At 36.5% G+C, this 13,766-nt stretch overlaps 1 protein-coding gene across 3 annotated transcripts in view; it reads right to left on the reverse strand.

The window, feature by feature from the left end:
• Positions 1-9,204, reverse strand: part of LOC109726119 (RNA polymerase II transcription factor B subunit 5) — a 15,638-nt gene extending 6,434 nt beyond the window's left edge. Inside the window, exons 1-3 of one of the 3 annotated variants that reach the window (XM_020255553.1) lie at positions 9,047-9,185; positions 7,560-7,613; positions 7,368-7,437 (exon numbers count right to left, since the gene is read on the reverse strand). The gene's annotated coding sequence lies outside the window, so the exon portion shown is untranslated. Of the gene's footprint in view, positions 1-7,367; positions 7,459-7,559; positions 7,614-9,046 lie in introns of all 3 variants that reach the window. The other 2 variants (XM_020255552.1, XM_020255555.1) reach the window with 2 other exon arrangements.

The raw sequence follows: 13,766 nt of genomic DNA on the forward strand, positions 1-13,766 counted from the left end.
GGGGGGGGGAACTAACTCAAGAGAAATAAATCATTGAATATGCTCAAAATAATGCTATTACACAAAAGGTAAGATCAAACCACGATCAAAGAGTTTCTATCCATTGTAAACAGTAGATTTGCAAATGGTGAGCGAGTTCTATTAGGGATTTGCTTCAAATTAACACCAAATAGGTTTGAATGTCAAATATAGGGTAAAGCTTACCAAGTTATTAACTAACCATGACCTTAAACCATACTTAGCATACTTCTATTGTTTCTATATCAAAATCCCCAAATTTTGTATCTTAAGATTGGATTTGCCACAATAATATAAATTTCAAAGTGTAGCAAACGAACTTCTCTAAGTGCTCTTGCAAATGAAAATTCTAATCTTTGCTAACCTTTGCTTCACCTCTTCCTCTCTAATGCTCTTGCAAATGCATCCTTCTACTTCTGGAAATTCACCAAAAAGTCACATAAAATTTCGCGCCGAACACGACTAGCGCTATCAAAGTTTGATTTCTTTTCTTTCCCAGAACACTAATATCGGTCCCAAAGACATGCCATTTCACATGTAAACACCTCTTAGGCTACGACTACAATCTAGTCATCAGAACATACCACTTCATTGCTTGCGAAAAAGTTGAATTTTAAGTCTAACAAAATATATAATAGATAAGAGAATATCACAAGCCCCTCACTCTCTAAACCGCATATCCTGCCTCTAAACACCTCGTGCCACTCAAGAATAGAGGTCAAAACATATTTGGCTCAATCCAAGGCGTACGTTATTCATCATCACTGATATTATCTATGTATACTCTAGCATAGTGTTCCAACACAATGCACAATGACCATTCAGCACCTTGTTTGTACCCAGTTCAAGTCTAAAGCATATGATGCTTAGGATCCGATATAAACATGTCCTATACCAATGTTAAATCATCATTTCCCAACCTATACTAAACTAGGTGTGCATTGACTCAGACTCCTTGGCCCAGATCCAAACACAAGTCTCATAAGAATAAGTCTCGTGCTCTCAGTCCGGTTCGCAACATAACCAATGCCTCACCAAGAAGAACCTCCCCAAATCTCACCTTCTCAAACAAGAATACCCACACAAATCCACCTTACCATAGAGAGTCAAAACCCAATGATCTGCGAAAAACTAATACAAGTAGATTGTTAAAAGGTTTTGATTAATGTAACTAGGATGTCAATTTGAGCGTAGTTATGTTAATCAACAATTATGTTCAAGAATTTGTAACTATTTGTCAACATGAGTTCTACAAATTAAACACATATCAATTATCACTGCTAGTGTATATAAATACATATGTATGAGTAGAGCTAGAATACTTTTAGAAGTACTACTATTTACATACTTCTAACTTTCCAACCCTTGGATTTACTACTATTTCACCTGCCCCCCCTCAACCCTAGGCATCCAGGGGCTACGAAGGTTGGATGAACATGAATAGTAATGCTTTTAAATGTATTCTAGCTCTAGTCTAATAAAGGCATGTTACTAATTAATCCATCATTTTCTAAGGTACATGCACATTGGTACCAATTTATGTGAGAACAAAGTGAATTTATTCCAACCATTCTCATAGATAGAATGCAAGAAACAAGTTCAATATTATGCAATTTGATATAACCAAATAAAATGAAGGCCCAAGGTTTAAGGAGACAATTTGGATTTTATTTTAATTGAGTAACTCAAAGAGGAAAATTCCTACACACCAGATTCAACAAGGTCCTCAATAGAAAGGAAATAAGAAGATGGAAGAAGTGGATCACCGGTCGATAATCCTAGACAGTAAATACCAAAAATCCCAACTAAGTCAAAATAGAAAAATCCCTAAACCTTCTAATGAAACTATAAAAATATACTTTCAAATGGACTAGGGATTCAAGCTCCCTGTAGCCTTTACAATCAACCTTTGGTTGAGAACGGCGACTATGACTGATTGAGTGGTCGACCTTGGGCAGTGGCTCGTCCACCATTCGGCAATCTGAGCCCATAGTTCAGTCAATGTTTCATGATGAGTGATTGCAGTAATGTGGTCAGTCAAACGTATCTTGCCCAGCAAATGCAGTTTGAGTCCAAATTTTACCAAATCAAAACCAAACAAAACCAACTCTATTCCAAGCAAAAATGCAAACAAAAATTCCCATCAAGACCACCCACTCACATCCAAAAAACATCAGTACGTATCAGTTGCACATTACAGAACAAAAGTATCGCTATTTTCCAAATATTTTCTTATATAGCAGTTTAACTAAAACGAGCTCAATTTTGGGCTCCTAAGATCTACAGCAAACGGTTAGAATCCTCGTGGTTAAAAGGCCTCGACCACTAATCCGAGGTGTGGCCTGAAGTGGAGGAAAAGACTTCAAATTGTACAAGTGGAGAAATGGGCTATGGTTAAGTTCAAGAAGAAGAAAACAAAGGAGTGAAGGAGGTAAAGAAGGAGGAATAAGTGAGAAGGGGGAGGGAAGAAGAAGAAGAAGAAGAAAAAGTGAAAAGGGGATAGGAAAAGGTCCCATCTTCCCTTTAAAGAGGGGGAAAAAAGGAGTGAGAGTGAGTAGAGGGGAGTATGTGAAAGTTGGTGAAAATAAAACTTCACCATAGATAATCGATCGGGAGCACTTGGTCTGTCAATTGTTTGGTCCCCAAACTTCACCAAAGTAAAAATACACTAACAATCAAAGTTTAAAATCTCAACTTATAATTTTAAAATTCAACAAAATTGCATTTGGAAAACTAGATCATCATAGATCGGATGGATTCAAATTCGGTAATAACTATAAAATTTTTTCAAATCCAAATGTGAATCTAGCATTTTTACGAATACCATCGAATTTGGATAAAGATTTAGATCTGAATTCAGGTTTGTTTTAACCTGCAAGATAAGCAATCATAAAAGGATAGTAAATATAGTGCAAAGGTGATTAAATGTTTGTTCCGTCTTTAAAATAAAATTATAATCTTTCAAGGAAAATAGTCATGTGTAGCGCTCGTTATAATAAAACTTGAGAATTCGATTCATATCCATACTTTTGAAAGTACACTTGATGCATAAAAATCTTGACTATGAGTACTAAGGTCGAATCCCTTTCTTGGCTGCATAAGGGTCAAGCATGGACACCATAGACGCCATGTTGATTGCTAGAGGGTCAAGCTATTTTATATAGTGGGTTAAATCAATAAGGATGAATAGATTACCATGCTCGCAACATGGTGATTTGCATACCATACTCAAGATATGGTGATTCATTTTCTGTCTTCTCTTAAATGTGAAGACTTCGTACGAGAGTAACCATGTTAAAAACACAGGAATTCTATAATCATGTTTGGAAGACGATAATTTGTTACCATTTTCAAATAAAATAAATCAATTATCGTGTTTCTCGCATCTATATGTCCCGAAATAAATCTATTATTGTGTTTCTCATCTATATAGCCCGAACTTCGCTCTCTGTCTCTCTCGCTCTCTCTCTCTTCCTTCTTTCATTCCCTATTCCTCCAACCCTCTCTTCCTTTCTCCCCTGTCTCTTCCTCCTCTGCCTTTCCCTCCTCTTCCTCTCTCCCGACAAACACCGACCTCAGTTTCTCCGTCCTCAAAGTCGGCCTTGACCTCATTCCTCTTACCACTTCTTCATTAACACCACCCCACTCATTCCTCTCCGTTGAGACCACCTACTGCCTAACGCTACCCATCGCAGCTAAAACCGCCATTGACTGCATCTGCACTTGTAGGTTTGTCATGCTCCCACCAACCCACCTCAATCCCCTCCCTCTTGTGCCCCACCTATAGGTCAATCCCCTCTATCATTGCCAGAAGGAACCCTAAACTATAGATCATTCTGAAATGGCCCTCTAAACTTCAGATCTTTTGCTCCCTTTAACGATGATATGTCAAAATTGCCTACAAAACTACTAGTACCCTAAACTATTAGTCTCTGAATTTTGTTGAGTGAAACTTTCTTAAGAGATTAAGGTCTCTAACATCGAACTTGAAAATTCAAGCAAAAAAATAATACTTAAGTGAAAGTTCAGACAGTAGTGGTGCAACTTACCTATTTTACCTTATTTCACTGGAGCTGTCTTTAATGCCGAGCTTGAAAATTTAAGGGCAATGTGCAGTTAATTCTTTTATTATGGTTGAACTCATCAATTTAGTTCGTAATATCGATGCCATTAGAACATCATGTTTGGTAATTGTATACCTATTTGTGTCCAATGGGGCGAAAACATAGTTTCGGAGAACAATGTACCATAGTACTATGGTGATCATAAAGAGCTTTTGGGCATTCATTTGACGGGGCATTATGTTTACGGATTTTCCAGCAAAGATGTATATCCGTCAACACATGATAATTCAATGTCCTATGGAAGCTCTAATGAATGGCAACTACTGGTCATATCGAGTGACAATGCAATTGAAGGCATAATGAATCTTTACTCTTTCTAATATTGCATAAAAGCATATGTGAAGAAGGATGCGATTGCAAATCAGAACCCTAAAGCCTCCAAGTTCTATGAGCGAATGCTCAACATTGAATTCAATAATGTAAGGCAAGTGTCACGTGGATTTGAAGGAAATTCTGTCAGTATCAAAGGAATTGCAACAAGGTATAGAGCATTGACCATCACAATAGTATTTCATGCTTTCTTCTCCAATCTCCATTAGTTTGGGTTCGAAAAAGTTGTTAACTTGAACCTTTGAGTGTTACAAAGAGTGTGAAGTCTCATGTGTGCCAGTGAGGATTGACGGTTGATAAAACTCAACATTAATATTTGGTTGATAAATTTTGTTTCTTGATAAGTCAAAGCTCAACAAAATTTATGTCTTTACACAAATTAGTGAATAAATTTCTTTTCGTTATATAAGTATCTAAGTTAGTTTTAAAATATCTAATAAATTGTCACATATAACGATTATGTGTATTGAAAAGTATCTTATTATTGTATCGCCTGCATTTCGTATCCCAAAATTTTTAAAATTTGTTGTATTGTCATATAGGTCACGTCTTTTCTGCATGTGTTCATATTTGTGCAACATAGCAGTTATATATAATAATACTCATTAACCTGACATTTCAAAACTTCAGTGCCTTTGAGAGCTTTTACCACTCTTTTACTCTAAGTAGTCTCTAAGGGAGAAAGGTTGGTCCCATACTCTTGTTTTAGCTTAATATCTTTCTTCATTTTTGTTTCTTATAGCATGGCATATTATTGAAATTATTTTCAACTTAAATTTCTATTGATGAATTTAGTTCTTTTTTCTATTTGTTGAATATAGTTAAAGAAACTTATCCATGTTTAGATTTAGCATTGTTTCACTTTTTCACTTCTTCAATTGTTTATATGCAACTTCTAGTACTATTGCCATAAGAAGCATTAACAATCCTATAGTAGCCGTTGCGAGGTTACATTTCTTATCTAAACAAATGCCTTTTACTTTCTTCCTTTACTTGAGTGTTAGAATTGTAAATTTTGCTCGAATGATCTTTTAGAAAAATGGGAAGGGAACTTCGCCAGAGTGAGCCAATTTGATTTTGGACAGGCATATACAACTCAATATGCCAGACATGGGAGCTTCATACCATGATTACTTAACATTAAATAAACAGAATGCCCAATGATAGGCAAAATCTTGCCTTCTATCTCTCTTCGTAATGTTGTACGGCTTTCTCTTTATTGCACCACTACACTTTCAAACATCAACATTGCAGCGTATGCATACTTGCCATCTTTAACTCAAGCTTAAAATATCTTTTCCCTTTATAGTTTGGCTGGGTTTTGGTGCCTTTTTTAGTCCTTCAGATGATTTGGATAGATATTACTGACCCTTTCAGGTGATGTGGACAGATTTTTACAGTTTCTTTTTCCAGTTTTTAGTTTTGACCAATAAGTTATCAATATGAAAAAGCTGGAGAAATTTGCAAAAGATGGAGAACATAGAAAACCAATATTTGGAAGAATTTTGGTATTTCTTGATTACACTGAAAAGTAATTTTTATGTCAAGCAAATCTGATTTTCAATTTGATGTTAATAGAGGAATAGACATGAATGATCAAGTTATAATCCCCAGCATATTATGTTAATTTGTCCATTGTTAGCACTTTAATCTTCGTTGGATGAAGTTATAACTAAAATTTTAAAGTTTATACAAGCATTTGTACTTCTTTTTGGTTCAATATCAAGTACTAGGAACTCTGAAGTCCAATCACCATGATACTTTCCATTAGTTGATTACAGATATGGGGTAATGTTTGGTATCCGGGATTCAATAGGATAGGATTATAAGACCGGATTAGATTGGACTGGATTGGCATAGGACAAGATTCATTCAATCCTAATCTTATGTTCGGAGCAAAATAGGATTGGTGTAGGACTAGACATTTTAATCCCATTACCACGTTTGATGTACACTAGATAATATGGAATTGGACAAATTCATTTTTTCAAATTTGATTCTTTTTTTAATTTCAATCTTAAACAGAAGAAACATGAAGAAAAAAAAAATCTAATTTATGTGGTCATAATAAAGAGCTCTTCTTCGTCACTAACCAGCAAAGAAATTGTAGATGTGTAAACTGAAAAGAACTATATAAATATGATTTTTTTGAACTATTAAATCTCATTAAATTTAATAGACAAATACACTTTTAAATTTGGAAGCAAAAGAAAATCAACACCGCCAAATAGCAAATAATATCAACTTACACTGAACTATATACAGAAACTTACATAAGAAAAATTTTGAAAAGTGGAAAATGTCAAAAAATTTAACAACACTGCATGAAATTGCTGGGATCTATCTACTATATATGCATCTAAAATTAGAAAAGAAACTCAAAAGAACATCCATAAAAGGATATCATTCCAACTCGGACATCGAAAACTATCGTGATTCATATGCTTTCTACACTAAAAAAATTGAAAATAAAAAGCAATTAGTCAAGATATATAGTAGAACGTACTTCTATCTCTTATAGACCTTTTATTTTACATCTCAAGACCAAGCTAGTCATAGAAACTAGCAACTCTTGAGAAGTTCAAGTATTCAACTTTTAGTCCTTAATTTCAAGTAAACTCATGCTACTAAGTGTACTTAACAGATTTTGAATAGCTTGAAGTCGGTAAACTCATTCCTTCGGCTTGACAAGTAAATGCAACTGCAAAGCTACTATAAAAAGAACATTTTTAGAAAGAAAAACGAACTGCTTCAACTACTTTAACTAGTGAAAGATTGCAATTCCTTGCAAAATAAATTCTTACTGAAGACCAACTTGGAATTGATATTCAACTAGGGAGATTATGTATGTGAGTAGTGAAGAAGATGATGCTGCAAAGTGTAAGATCATCTTACTTATTCTCGGCTTTGGTCTTCTAGTTGTCCTCCTATGCCCTCTATAAGTTAGATGCTCTTCTCTCCAACTCTAGTTGTGCAAGAGAAGCATCTGTGAGAGCAATTCTTACCAGGTAAATCCCATTTGTTTATGCGATATAGCACTACTAAGACAGAAATTGTAATTCCATTTGTAATATTCTTTATTTGCACCTCTATCCTTTGAATTCACTGGGGCTTTATTTGGAGGAGGAGCTGCTGCTGCCTCTGATAAGCAAAAAAATATATGAAGTTATGAAGAAGGAAACACATGTAACTAATTACTGAAACTATATGTGAAGATCCGAGAAAACAATAAAGACCAAAGTAACAATATTAATAGGAAAAAGAGAAGCAATAATTTTATCGCACAGGTGAATCTCTCATTTTCTCTCTCACTAAGATACTGGTGGTGATAAAGCTGCATATTTGTTTCCTCCTATGAATGTTATTGAGAGATTCCATAAAAAAATGTATATATTTGAGACTGCTATAACATATTTCAAATTTCAAAATTCTAAATCTTTGCATTTTAAGAAACATATATTTTATTCTCTTGAAATCAATTGATATTTTAAAAAGTGATTATTTATATCCGGTATTCTATGAATCCAACATCCCATGTCTTAATAAATTGTTCTAAGATCAAACCCTAAAAACTTCTGCATAAGTAGAGAGAACACTAGTGCCCTAACTAGATGTAGTCAGGTAATATCTCCACAGAGACTTCAAACTGGCATATGCACTTGGAGCGAACAAAATGATTATGAACATGGAAGTGGAAAGAAAGCTGCTTCTTGCTTCAGCCTTACATTCACAATAGTCAACTAAAGTCAACTTGCACCAATTTCACAGGGGTATATTTGCGTTTGCCACTAAATCAATAGGATCAAATTTTCTAAATGTTCAATAACAAAGCAACTGCTCCGATAGAACAACTCACCGATATTACATCTTTCAACTACAATTTGACATGTGACCCATAATTCTCTGATTCAAATAAATACACCACAATCACAATGACAATCATAAACAATAACACCAATCAAGCACAAACATGACAAAATCGGAGTGTGCTAAGTCCACACCTGAGTGAGCGATTGGTAAGCGTCGGCGTCATAGTTAGTTAATTCGGATTCGACAAAAATTCGGTACGGGTATAATTTAAATAAAATTCGTCTTCTAATTTTTAAATTCGTTGAAAAATACGGCGAAAAAACGGATTCGCCAATTATTCGGATACGTGATTTACAGGGATATTATACGTTCACCGATCAAAAATTCGGGATCAAAAATTCGGCTATTAAATTAAGTTTTTTTTCTCTCAAGATTTATGCTATTAGCAAAAAAAGAAAAAGTAACTAGAATGTAATAGAAGAGATAATAACCCTCTTTAATTCTCTCTCTCTATAAATATATAGATATATATATAAAACTCACCGAAAGGATGAAAGGGGAAATTATTATTCATGTATGCTGTAGAGATTAAAGATAAAAAAGAAGTAATGAATCTTAATAAATGCATGTTCACAATGATGCTACATTTTGTAGTCATGCTCTTGTTACTCAAAACCATACAGTCAGCATAAAAATTAAGAGAAGATGAAATAAAGGAAAGAGAGAGAGAGAAACTAAAGCATAAAAATTCAGACGATTCGTACCTGGTTTGTAAAGAACCACCCGACTACTGATCCATCGTTGGAGAGCAGAAGCGGAAGCGGAAGCTGAAGCGGAAGCGGAAGAGGAAGAGGCGACGAGGAGGGTTCTGATTTCTGAAGAGTGAAGAACCCGATCTTCGATGGGGCCCCGCTGGGGGCTTCCGATGGCGTTCGGCGAGCGGCCGGAAGGGAAGAGGGGGAGGGGGAGCGGAAGGGATGGGGGCCGGGGCCGGGGGCAGGGCCGCAGAACTTTTTGATCGAGTGAGGACGTTACGGAGTCGGACGACTCGGACCGAAGTGTTTTTTTTGGGCTTTTTTATAAAATGACCTTCCAGAATCTTGAAATTGGCAAATTGATTTTGCCAAAATTTTATTTAGAAAACTAACCCTTCTTTCGCCATATGTGCGCTATATAAGGATTCCTCACAAAGACGGTGAATCGTTTACAGTCTATGTATATTTGTTGTGAATTCACCGCCTTTAATGCAAAATTTTCCTTCCCCAGGACTACCCGCCTTTTAAAGACGATGGCGGTGAATGGTTTACCGTCTTATAAAGGCATCATTCACTGCCTTCACAACAAATATTATAAAGACGGTGAACGATTTACCATCTTTTTGAGGAATTCTAACATGGTGCCCACGTGGCGAAAGGAGGGTTAGTTTTACAAATAAAATTTTTGTAAGGTCATTTTGCCAAATTCGAATTTCTTGAGGGTCATTTTATAAAATAGCCCCTTTTGTTTTCTTTTTTTTGTTTTAGGCGAGCCGCGAGCGCAGACCTTTTTTTTTTTTTCTTGGGCAAATTCTTTGGGGCTTGCGAATTATTCACGAATAATTATTTTCAACAGAAAAAATATATTTTTTTAAAATTTTTTAAAAGAATACAGATACAGCTATTTTATATATTTCTTCAAAAATTTATAAATAATTCGTGAATTATTTACAAATTAACTAACAAAGGTCGACATCGAGGGCGGCGATGGTGGCGACGCCTTTGATGGCGATGGCAGTGCTCTCCCACGAGGGCGTTAGGGCTAAGCAATGACTGCACCAGGGCACGAATAATTTGACCACGAGGATTCTATTGAAGTCCAAAACTTAGCATCAAAATCCTCGATTCAACAGTCAAATCGAAAAAAACGGAGAGGAAGAGACCAAAAAGATTCGATTCAAATCTAAAGGAAAAGAGGAAGGGATCGGAGGATCACCTTGGATTTGAAGTTGAGATTATCGCATCTTAGGATTAGAGTTTGGGAGGAGAGAATGGGAGAGCGAGATAGCCACGCCTAAAGCTAGGGCTTGGGGCGTAGAGAATGGGAGACGAGGGTAAAAGCCGGAGGGGACGTGCAGAGGTGAGGTGAGCATTGAGGTTTTTGGGCGATGAAAATGGTGTTTGGTACTAGCAAAAATAATGAAAATTAATTTTCGGTGAAAGAAAAATTAATGATTTTAGTATTTAATTTATTAAAAAATATTTATTAAAAACATAAATAAAAATTATTATATAATAATTATTATAATTATATTACATATTATTTATATTGATACTAATTATTATACTTTATGTATTATTTATTATATTTATAAATTAAAAACTTAAATTTAAATTAAATAATAAATATATAATATAATATAGTATTATAGAAATTTGTGCAATGCAATGAGTATATTTTAACTACCAAAACAAACATATAGTAACTATCAAAACCAACATACAGTCTGCGAAAAAAAAATATATAAGCAAAAGTTTTAAACCATATATTTCTTATATCGACAAAATCAAAGAAGTTCAGAGTAAGAAAAGTCAGAAACGAACAAAGAACGATACAGTAAATAGGTATAGAGGAAAAACAATTAGAATACATTTAGGGCCTATTTGTTTTCTTGAAAAATAATAGAAAACTATTTTCTGAAAAAAAAAAAAAATTTGTTGAAAAGAAATTTTTTAGTTTTTATTATTTTGTTCAACGGACAAGAAAAATAGTTTTCCATGTATGCATATTTGTTTGGTAAGAAAAAAATTTAAAAATAGATTTTGATTTCTATTTTGCTTGTTTGGTTAGTTGAAAATTTTGATATATAAACATCTTCTAAAGCGTATTCCCGTCATTCGTGCAGGATTAACCGGAAACACCACCCCAAGATACGACCGGAATTTCTCCTCCTACGGACACAAATGCGGAAGAAGTTGACGAAGAATCTTTTAACACCCGGTGATAAAATATCAAACAAGTAGAAGAAGAAAGAACTATGAAAATATCTCAAAATAAAATTTTCTTCTTACTATCCTTTGTATATATAGAATATGTATCTTGCAATAGTAAACACAAGATATCTAAAACTATTTAATTTGACAGTACAACGAAGCCACGTGGTGTGCGGGGGGAAGCCGAATCCACATGTCACACGTCTAAAGAGGTTGGGTTGGGGGAAAAAAAATTGTTTTGGGCTGAAGAAAAAAAATAAAAAAAGTCAGCTGTAAACCCCCTTTCCTCTCTCTCTCCCTCAACCCATCTCTATCTTCCCCTATCTCTCTCTCCCTTTCTCTCTCTACCTGTCGCTCTCTCTACCCGACGCTCTCTCTCCCCATCGCTCTCTCTCTCTAGCTCTCGTTCTCTCTCTCTATCTCTCGCTGCCTGTCTCTCGCGCTCTCTCCACTCCTCGCGCCTTCCATCTCCTCACGCCAACGATTTCTCTCTCTTCTCTTCTCGGCGGCTCAGTGTTGGCTTCTCTCTCCTGCATTCCTCTCACCTCTCATCTCCCTCTCTCTACCTGCCTCCCATCTCTCGTCATCTCTCCTTCACTTTCTCTCTCTACTCCGATTAGCTGTCATCGGGTTAGACCAGCTCTCATGGGGTCTATGCCTATACCTAGGAGCCTTACAGGTGAGGTCTCTCTTCTGCTGGCTGATGGCTCGACCTCTATACCTATCGAGCCTATAGCTTCGCCTTTCTCTTCTCCAGAGCTTACAGGTGAGCCCCCTTCTGCTGATGACTCTACCCCTATACCTATTGAGCCTACAGGTGAGCCCTCTCTTTGCTTCAGCTTTCTAATCTTCATATACTGTTTTCTACTGCTGATGGGGTTGATCCTGTGATGTGTAGTTGTGATGAAATCCAATACTGTGGTGACCCTTAAATCTCTGCATATACTATTCTCTACTGCTTATGGGGTTGATCCTGTGATGTGCGGTTGTGATAAAATCCAACACTGTGGTGACCCCTAAATCTAGATCTACTTGGCCCCTATGCCTGTCTTTTTGGTCCCTGATTTTAACCAGAGCCAAAAAAGGAATAAAAGGGGGGAGGGAGATATGCCAAGAATTGGTGATGTCATCCCTACGTGACCCTCCTTTCCTCTTCTTCTCTATACTTGCTGTATCTGATAAAGTCTATAAATAGTATTCTTCTGCAGAAAGATCTACACTGTCCTCTTTCTGTATTATAAGGTAGAATATATTTACAATATTTACAATAGAACATATAGTACTAACATATAGTACTACATAAATCTATAGTGCTAACTGATCTCATAATTGTAGGCACCAATATTATCCACCTCTATTGTTGCCTGCATACTGTGCTAGGTACCACCCCCCCTGACCTGGTTTTTATATTGCCTAAGCCATTTACTTATTTACTTGCCGCTGATATGTGGATACGGCTTACCTCCTCACTACCTGGCTTTGTTGTGCTGTCAAATTAAGTAGGGCGTGTGCACGCCCTACACTAAATATGAAGTGTCCTTCATTATAACTCAATTCTAGCCCTCAAATTTTGTCTTTTTTTTTATCTTGGACTTTAACTAGTAGTTGACATGTGTTTTTTTTTCCACGCTTCATTGTATTTTTTCCATTTTCCTCTTGCTTTTGTATGTTTTTTCTTGCTTCCCCCCCTGCTTTTACTTGGTTGTTCACATTTACGGTTTCTATTTGTGATCAACTGTTCCATCCCTTTGGACAGTCGTTATCACTCTATTCTTGCTCTTAAATTTTTACTTTTTTTATTTCGGTTTTTAATTGGCAATTTACATATGTTTATGGTTTCCAATTGTGATCAACTGTTCCATCTCCTTAGCTGTTGTATATTCTTGCTTTTTATCAGTTCCCGGCGGCAACTCTTTAGGGCATATACTATGCCAAAAGGTTGGTGTAAGGAAGTGAATTCTCGAAATACGAGAGTTAGACTTCATGCAAAATCGACCCAGGGTCGTGTTGGTGTGCTTTGAAAAAGCCAAAGATGACAAAATCACCAAAAGTATATTGGAAACGAGTCCACGAGGGCAAATAGTGCAAAACCTGCACTGGAGCAAAATTACTCTTGGGGACCGGTCCCGGGGACCGGTCCCTGGCAGGGAGGGACCGGTCCCATTGGCTGGCGGTTGCGTGGATCCTTGAGGCAACCGGTCCCTGGTAGGGAGAGATCGGTTCTCGAACGCGAACCCAGTGAGAAAAGCCAAAATTTGGCTAAGTCCTGAAAGTCCCACTCCTGGGAACCGGTCTCTGAGGGAAGGACCGGTTCCCGAATGCGTGACCCAAGCTGAAGGCTCTCGGGGACTGGTCCCAGGTCGGGGAGACCGGTCCCTCTGGGCGAAAAATGCCCAGTAAGGGCTGTGCACAGAGATGAAAGTTGAGGGGTTTGTTTGGATATTGTTACATTAGAGAGGTATGTAGGCCCCCTCTCTCTCCAACCCTCATTTCACTCTCTCCCTCACACTCTTTT

This window comes from Ananas comosus, linkage group 21 (assembly GCF_001540865.1).
Source record: "Ananas comosus cultivar F153 linkage group 21, ASM154086v1, whole genome shotgun sequence".
NCBI classification, from domain to species: Eukaryota; Viridiplantae; Streptophyta; class Magnoliopsida; order Poales; family Bromeliaceae; genus Ananas; species Ananas comosus.